Below are 9166 nucleotides of genomic sequence, written 5' to 3'. Positions count from 1 at the left end.
GCTTTGTCTCCAGCATCTTTTGGCATTCATATATTTACATTTTTTATTGAGTCAAATATGCCTATTCTTCCTGTCATAACTTCTAGGTTTCCAGTCTTGGCTAAGAGAGTCTTCTCATTTTTTTACATTTTCTTACAAGATTTTTATTATGTTAACATAATAAAAATCTTGTAAGAAAAGGAGAAGAGGGGGGCAGAGGATGAGATGGTTAGATAGCATCACTGACTCAATGGACATGAATCTGAGCAAACTCGGGGAGATTGTGAGGGACAGGGAAGCCTGGTGTGCTGCAGTCCATGGGGTCCCAAAGAGTTGGACATGACTTAGTGACTGAACACAACAACAACAACAACAAATTTATTACATTTAAGCGTTAGATCCTTCTGGAATTTATATTTTGGAGGCTAGCATAAGAGAGAGGCCCAACTGTATTTTCTTCTGGATGGGTAGTGAACTCTGTGCTGGCACCTGCCATTACTTAGTACAGCCCCTTTCTGCTAAATCGACACTCCACATGTGTCATATATTAAATCCTAAAACAGATAGGAACCCAACTCTATATTCTTAATTCGGCTGCATAAATCTGCTGGTCTAATTCTTTCCCAATACCAAATTGCTGTGATTACAGTGTCCTTATAGTGGCTCCTTTCTTGAAAAGTGAGGCCCCTTCACGATTCTTTTTTGTTTATTTTCATTAATCCCAGACTTGTATTATTTGAGATAAGCCATTAGAATCATTTAAAGCTATTAAAAGAGGAAACTTAGGGACTCCCCTAGCTGTCCAGTGGTTAAGACTCTGAGCTTCCACTGCAGGGGGTCTGGGTTCAATCCCTGCTTAGGGACAAAGATCCCACATGCCATGTAGCCAAAAAAATGTAGAACACTAATTTAAATTGCATTAAATGTATATATTAATGTTGGGGACAAGCGATCATTTTATGCTATTATGGCTAACCATCCAAAAATCTAGGATAGCTTTCTATTTGTTCCATTTTAAAACATGTCTTTCAATATGATATTGAAAAATGTGACTGTTCATATTGATCTGTGCTTTTCTTGCTAAATTTAGATTTATCTTTGATTCATTTTGAGTTAATTTTTGCATATAGTACAAGGTAAAAGGTCCAACTTCATTCCTTTGCATGTGAATATCCTGTTTTTCCAATACCATTTGTTGAAAGACTGTCCTTTCCCCTTTGACTAGTCCTGGCACTCCTGTCTAAAATTGAGTGAGTGAGCGATAGTCACTCAGTTGTGTCCGATTCTATTGCTCAGTCGTGTCCCATGAACTATAGCCAGCCAGCTCCTCTGTCCATGGAATTTTCCAGGCAAGAATACTGGAGTGGGTTGCCATTTCCTTCTCCAGGGGATCTTCCTGACCCGGAGATCCAACACATGTCTCCTGCATTGCAGGCAGATTCTTTACCACCTAAGCCACCAGGGAAGCCTACTATTAAGAGACATTTCTAAGTATAAAGACAGGTCAACAAAAACTATCAGCTGATATATGCTTGACTGTATCTTATAATCTATAGACAATACATTAGAATATGTAATGAATCCATACACCTTTTTCAAAGAAATACCTGAGACAGAAGTAGCAATAAAGTTATAAATGACAATCATCAATCAGATAAAATAATTTAGATGAAGCTTGTCTCTCTCAATGAGATGGGGACTGGGCAAGTGGTCAGGAAGGAAATACAATGTACTTTTAACTTTGTATGGAAAAAATTTATTGACCATAAATGTGAGGGTTTATTTCTGGGGTCTTGGCTCTATTCCATTAGTCCATGTATCTGTTGTTACACCAATATCACAGTGCTTTTGGCAGGTCTGTCTTTTTTTTTTTTTTTAACTGAAATACATTTACCTGAAACTAACACAAAATTGCAAATCAACTATACTTTAATAAAATTTTTTAAGTTCAGTGGCTAAGACTTCACTCTCCCATCGCAGGGAACCAGGGGTCAATCCCTGATCAGGGAACTAGATCGCAGACGTTGCAATTAAGTGTTCACTTACCACAGCTAATGATCCTGCATGTGGCAACTAAGACCCTGCGCAGCCAAATAAATAAGTGTTAAAACAATAAAAATCTATCAAAGAAAGAGAAATACATTTGACAGATTACATTGTGGAAATCTAAGCTGTACAGCATTGTAATTTGGTATTTTATTTATTATAATATGATCGCCATTGTAGCCATTGTTAGGTTCCCATCAGGTTACGTCATCATCCTTACATCACCATCCTTTCTTTTTAGTGGTTGGAATCATTAAGTTCTGGTCTCTTAGAAGGTCTGATGATTTTACCACTATATTATTTGGCTGGTTTGTGTTTTTTTTAACCTGATCTGACAGTTTGTCTTTTATTACAAGTATCCGGTTTCTCACATTTAGTATAATGAATAATACACTTTCAATATTACTTTCAAGTCTTTCAGTATTACTTTATGAGTAGAATTTATTTTACATTGCTATTTCTTTATTTACTTTATGCTAAAATTTAAAGAAATGAGGTCTGTCATAAAAGTGTTTTAACTCTATTGAATAAACCTAATGTTCCAGAAAGAATCCTTACTCTGCCACTTACTAGCTATATGATTGGGTGAGTAATTTAACTTCTCTGAACCTCAATTTTCTGATCTAAAAAATGTGAATAACAACACCTCTTCAATTGGTGTTTGTGAGAAATAAATCACTGTTGAACATAAAGGCCCAGCAGAGTAAGTATACAATAAATAGATGCTAAAATACACTTCATTGAATCAAAGACTGCAGATTTATCTTACGACATTGTGGGGCTTTGGCACTGCTGAGGTCTCCTGTGGTTTGAGAGCCTCTTCCTTGGTCTCTGTTTCTGGGGGACACAGGAAACCAGGTCCTGCTGGATGTAGCAGGTGGATGGATGTAGAAGCTTTAAATTTTTTTCCCTTTTTGGTCTTACCACACAGCATGTGGGATCTTCATTTCCTGACCAGGGATTGAACCCGCGCCCCCTACAGTGGAAGCAAAGAGTCTTAACCACTGGACTTCCAGGGAAGTCCCTGGAGGCTTTTAAAAGGAGGTAAATGTCTGGAATAGCTGACAGTGGGGACCGGAGAGGAGCTGCCCATGCAGAATTTCTTCCTTGTGACAGCCATGGGACTTCTGAGGTCCTCAGAGACGGAGGGATCAAGGAGAGAGTAGGGACTTTTCTGGGCAGAGCATGAGGATCTGGCTGGTGGAGGGTGTGCAAGAGAATGGGAGGGTTCTGGAAAAAGTAATTTGGAAGTAGGGAAAGAAGATGCTGGGAATTCCCTGATGATCCGAAAAGGATTTAATACTCCGAAAGGGATTGATCCCTCTGGCACAGCCCTGTCCCACCTCAAGAATGAGATGCTATGGGGTTGGCTGCCTCACAGGAGGACTGGAGTCGAGTCAGCCTCTGACATCAAGCAGTATCCTTCTGTGCAACGGTCACATTGCTCCTGTCAAAGCAGAGAACCTTGATTTTCTCCGCTATTCAGCTTTATATCTGTTTTGAGACCAACCACGCCTTGGGAGTGGGGTACTTAATCTCAGTAATTTTTGAGATGTGGACTTACATCTAAGGTAGAGATGGAGAGGAAGGAAGGAATGTATATATGTAATACATTATATATATATATTTAGCCTTTGTCCTAGTTCCTGGCACAGAGCTCTTAAAACCCTTGGTATGTCCTGAGTAATACAAATGTCTTATTATTCATAAGTCCCTTTCAACCATAGCCAAATTTGTGCTCATGAGGTTACTATTGGTGGGCTCCTAAATAACTTCAGAATAGGAGCAGGTAGCCTGAGAAACCACCCTTGTGATTGGTGCATGGAACTTCCAGCCCCCTCCCCCAACCTTGAAGGAGGAAGAGCGGGAATAGAGATTCAGTTCAATCACCAATGGCCAATGACTTAACCAATCATACTTACATGGTGAAACCTCCATAAAAATTCCTAAACAACAGGGTGTGGAGTGCTTCCCGGGGGGTGAACACCCAGTAAAGAGTTGGACACGACTGAGCAAGTGAACTGAACTGAACTGAACACCCAGTGCTGGGAAAGTGGAATGCCCAGAAAGGGCATGGAAGTCTGTACCCACCCCTATACATTACCTTCTCTTCCATTTGGTGGTTACTAAGGTATACCCTTTATAATACAACATTTCCCTGAGCTCTATGAGTTGTTCTACTGATTTACTGAACCTGAGGGAGGAGGATCATCTACAAATAGTTAGTGTTAGAACTGAAATGAATAGTTGGACACCCAGTTGGTGTCAGAGAATTGCTTGGTGTGACGGGAAAAAAAAAAAACCTTCAAAATCTCAAAGCAAGATCCAAAGTAACAAATTATTTCAAAGTAATTTAAATGTGTCCTAGAATACAACTCAAAACTATTTGTAGGATTACAAGGATGTCCTAGCACACAAAAAATTGAAATTCATCAGGCCTGATATCCAACAAAAGGTTACAAATATGCAAAAGTGTAGGAAAATATGACCCAATATTGAAAAGGAAAATTAATAGATTAAAACTGCCCCAAAGGGATTTCCCTAGTGGTCCAGTGGTAAGAAATCCATCTGCCATCGCACAGAATACCTTCCGTCCTTGGTCCGAGAAGATCCCACATGCTGAGGGGTGACTAAGCCCAGGTGTCACAGCTCCTGAAGCCCTCACGGCCAGAACCTGTGCTCCACAACAAGAGAAGTCACCACAATGAGGAGCCCGCACACTGCAACTAGAGAGTAGCCCCTGCTGGCTGCAATTAGCGAAAGCCTGAGCGCAGCAACAAAGACCTAGGGCAGCCAAAAATAAATCGGTATGAGAAAATCCATTTAAAAATAAAACACATACACACACACACACACACAAAAAGTGAAAATTCCTGCCCTGCCACTTCTGTACTGTCTTCCCTTCTCTGTACTTCAATTCACTCGTTTGTAAAATGAGAATCATACTATTGTACGGGGTTGTTTTGAGAGGTTTACAGGAGATTCATTCACATGAAGGGTCATGTTCTAAGCCCTCCACAGAGGCGAGATGGTATTCCTGGCGGAGAGGCAGCCAGCGCCTGCTGCACCTAGGGAAAGCCCTGGTCCCTTCGGGTGCATCTTGGTCCTCCCCACACTGGGAGCAGGACCCCTCCAGGTATACCAGCTCTTGGTGGCTGGGGGAAGCCTTCTCCGGTGCCCTGATCCCTGCTGATGCCTGGGGACTCTGTGAACACTCTTGGGCTCCCATCGGCCATTATCCTTGAAGACACGCTTGACCCTGGCTCCAGCCAGCCCAGAAGCATAGTGCAGGCGCCCGGGCTGGGAGCAACCCAGTCTCTCCGGGTTCTCTTTTCATTTCTACACCTCAGCCAGGGTGGGGCCCAGTGGGAACTGGGACATAGGTTTTTCCTGGGTACACCCCAACTTCTCTGCTCCTTTCTGAAGCCTCTGCTGCTCCTTCCTTGTTCCCCCTCTTTCATTATCCCCCCTTGGGGAGGGTGGGAAGTTGATGGGCTCAGTGGCTGAGCAGTCCTTCTTCCAAATCTATTGTTCATGACTCGGAAACCAGCCTCGTGGCTCCTTTTGTTCCTCTGTGACCTGAGTCAGTGACTAGACGGGGAGTGTCACCGGAGGAAAGGAAGTGTGTGTGTTTGTGTGTGTGTCTGTGTTTGACCTGTGACCCTCTTCCAGATACCTCTGAGGAGGGCCAGTGGAATGGCGCTGACAATTGGTCTTGGGCCATGGCTGGACTGGAGAGAGACTGGGAAGGTAGAAGAGGCCAGAATGGGAAGAGGAGCTGGGAAGCTGGGCTGGGAGGCAGAGCACTGAACACAGGCAAACAGACTGAGCCGGGGAAAGCGGATGAGTTTGGTCCCACGTGCCCGTGGGAAGGAGGGGCGGATGCAGGAGATAGCTGGGGGTGGGGGAGGGGACTCTGAGTTTGGGGACTGGGAGGCCGGTGGGTGGGCCTGTCTTGCTGCTGCTTGTTTGTGAATGGCAGCAAGGCAGCAGGATTGTCTTTCCTTCTTTGCCAAGATCTGAACAGCGTGAAGCTCTAGGATTGCCCTGGACCGACGGCCACTCCCAGCCCCAAGTCAGGGCATCTCGTGCCGCACCACCCGAGCCAGCCCCATAGCCCTGGCCTTTCTGTGGCTACCTCCTCTGGGACCACCTTTCCAAGGGTCTCGAACCTGGAAATCTGCAGTGGTCCAGAAAGGCCAGAAGGGCTGGGTGGGTAGATGTGTCACTGTCAAAATGGAACTTTTTATTTCTCCCTTTAAAATGTCAATCCCACCAGGGCTGGAGCTTGGTCTTGTTCACTGCTCTGTCCCATGTGCATTGTGGGTACACAGTGAATACCTCGCTTGGGTCAAGATCTGAGGGGATTCCCTAGGGTGGAGACAGACTAGTGCCTTCTTGGAGGCTCCATAAGCAGAAGACTGACCATCTCACGGAAGACAGAGGGAGACAGATTTTGACCCTATGTCACAAAGGACCGTGAAAACCCAGAGCTGCTGTGAGCTTGATATCGCCTGAGCTGACCACATGGAAGCTAGAGGTAGGCGGAGCTGGAAGGTGGCTTGCTTCAAGGCAGACCCAAAGGGCCTCTGTGGGTCTTTCCAGTCACTGCATCTGGGACGGGGCTCCCGAGCCATAGGTTCCTGCAACAAGATGTCAGCTCTCGAGTCAGACAGAACTGGGTTTAAATCCTGGCTCCTCTACTGAGCTGTGTGACCTTGGGCAGGTCTTACCCAGTGTCTCTGAGCCTATTACCAAATCTGTAATACAGCCATCCTAGTGATACAACACTTGCCCCAAAGGCTGGCTGTAAGCACTAGATTCAAAGCTTCAGCCACGTGCAGCGTTTAGCACAACAACTGGCTCACAGCCAAAGCTCAGCAAACATTAACTATTGTTACTGTGGTGGAGAAGGGGAGGGGTGGTTGCTGAAGGGGGAGCTGGTGCTCAGAGCCCAGTGAACTAGGACAGATCACACAAGAAGCGAATTAATGGGTGGGCGGCCAGAAAGGGACACAACAGTGCCCTCATTAAATCCTGGAGTGCACCCTTCTAGTTTGATACAATTTTTAAAATTTTGTTATTATGTCTGCATGTATGTATTTACAGCTGTGCTGGGTTTGTGTTGCTGTTTGCAGACTTTCTCTAGTTGCAGTGATCAGGGGCTACTCTTTGTTGAGGTGCGCAGGCTTCTCATTGTGGTGGCTTCTCTTGTTGCAGAGCACGGGCTCTAGGTGTGTAGGCTTCAGGAGGAGCAGCACAAGGGCTTGGTAGTTACGGCTCCCGGGCTCTAGAGCATAGGCTCAGTAGTTGTGGTATAAGTGCTTAGTTGCCGACAGCATGTGGAATCTTCCTGGACCAGGGATTGAACCTGTGTCCCCTGCAGGCAGATTCCCATCCCCTAGACAACTAGGGAAGTCCGAGTTTGATAGAATTTTGATTTATACTCATCCAAGTCATCACTGGCAGGACAATATTCAGATATAGGGAAGGTGCCATTTTTAGGAGATTTATAGAGACAGATGTGCTTCCCAGTTGGTAAAGAATCCACCTGCCAGAGCAGGAGATGCAAGAGACGTGGGTTCCATCCCTGGGTCAGGAAGATCTCTGGAGGAGGAAATGGCAACCCACTCCAGTATTCTTGTCTGGGAAATCCCATAGACAGAGGAGACTGGAGGGCTACAGTCCATGGGGTTGCAAAGAGTCTGGGGACAAACACATTGAGACAGATACTAAATCCATAACTGGTGCAGAGATTTCTCATAAATGTCAGAGAACCGACAGATAACTTAGTTCTAAGTCCTTTAGCTAAGCAGGGAGGTCCAAGGATTAGTTTTACTCTTACTCTTCTCTGTTAGAACAATCAGCTCCAACAAAAGAACTAGTTAGATTGTTGGTTTTTTTTTTAGTTAGATTGTTTTATAGCCAATTTTACATTGCTTTTATTAAACTCTGTGTTAATACAAAGTGCATCATTTGTAGAAACAGAAATTTTATCAACAATGGCAATAAAGTTGTAATTCTTAAATATTTAACAAACATAATTAACATTAGGCCAACATTTAAAAATTCTCAGAACCCTAACTCAACACTGTAAAGCAATTATACTCTGATTAAAAATTTTTTTCAGAAGAAGTTTAAAACACTGATTTTGAGGCTCGCATTTGGAACTAAACCCACAAGAGAGGCTGAATTAGTCTTAAAATGAACTCAGTACTCCTATCGCTCCCACTTCTGCTGGAACTAACAGTAGAAGCAGAAGCAAACCCTTGTACCCTAGCCTGCATATACATAGAGCTCTCCCTTGCTCTGGGCCCTGCCAAACCTGGCAGCCTTCAAGCCACTCAGTGAACGGAACCGAGTCGAATTCCTGAGTGTAGTATGTGCTGTTGTCTGAATACGAACAATATCTACCAGGTATGGCACCTTTTTCTTATGGTAGGAGGTACAGGGTGCAATAACTGTAGTCCCCTGTAGTACCACAATTTCTTTATCCATTCACTTGTTGATAAATATTTAGGTAGTTTACAGCTTGTCATACTATAAAAAAAGCCATAAATATCCTTTTACTTTTTGGGAATGTATTTTAAAATTTTTATTTTGGGAAAGTACATAGGAGAGAAATAGCTAGTCATGGGGCGAATGTAGACTTAACTTTATAAATGCCAATTTCCCAACGTGGTTATACCATTTTCCCTTCTCACCAGCAAGAGTTCCAGTTGCTCCACATGAGCTCATTTGATAGTTTAGCTTGTTTTGATCCTAGTATATGTGAAGTGGTGTCTTATTGTAGTTTTAATTTACACATCTTTAATGACTTTTTTTTTTGTGGCTTTGCTAGATCTTAGCTCCCCTACCAGAAATGGATCCTGGGCCCGTGGCAGTGAAAGCACAGAGTCCTAACCACTGGACTGCCAGGAAATTCTCTTTGATGACTACTGATAAATATCTTTTTATGTGTTTATTGATTATTTGTGCATCTTTAAAGTTTTTTTATTTTATATTGGAGTATAGTTGATTAACAATGTTGTGTTAATTTCAGGTGTATAGCAAAGTGACTCCCTTATACATATGCATGGAGGCCTGGCATGCTGCGATTCATGGGGTCGCAAAGAGTCGGACACGACTGAGCGACTGAGCG

Source organism: Cervus canadensis, chromosome 29, assembly GCF_019320065.1.
Source record: "Cervus canadensis isolate Bull #8, Minnesota chromosome 29, ASM1932006v1, whole genome shotgun sequence".
NCBI classification, from domain to species: Eukaryota; Metazoa; Chordata; class Mammalia; order Artiodactyla; family Cervidae; genus Cervus; species Cervus canadensis.
The sequence above is the reverse complement of the archived record's forward strand: the minus strand, read 5'-3'. Positions refer to the sequence as shown.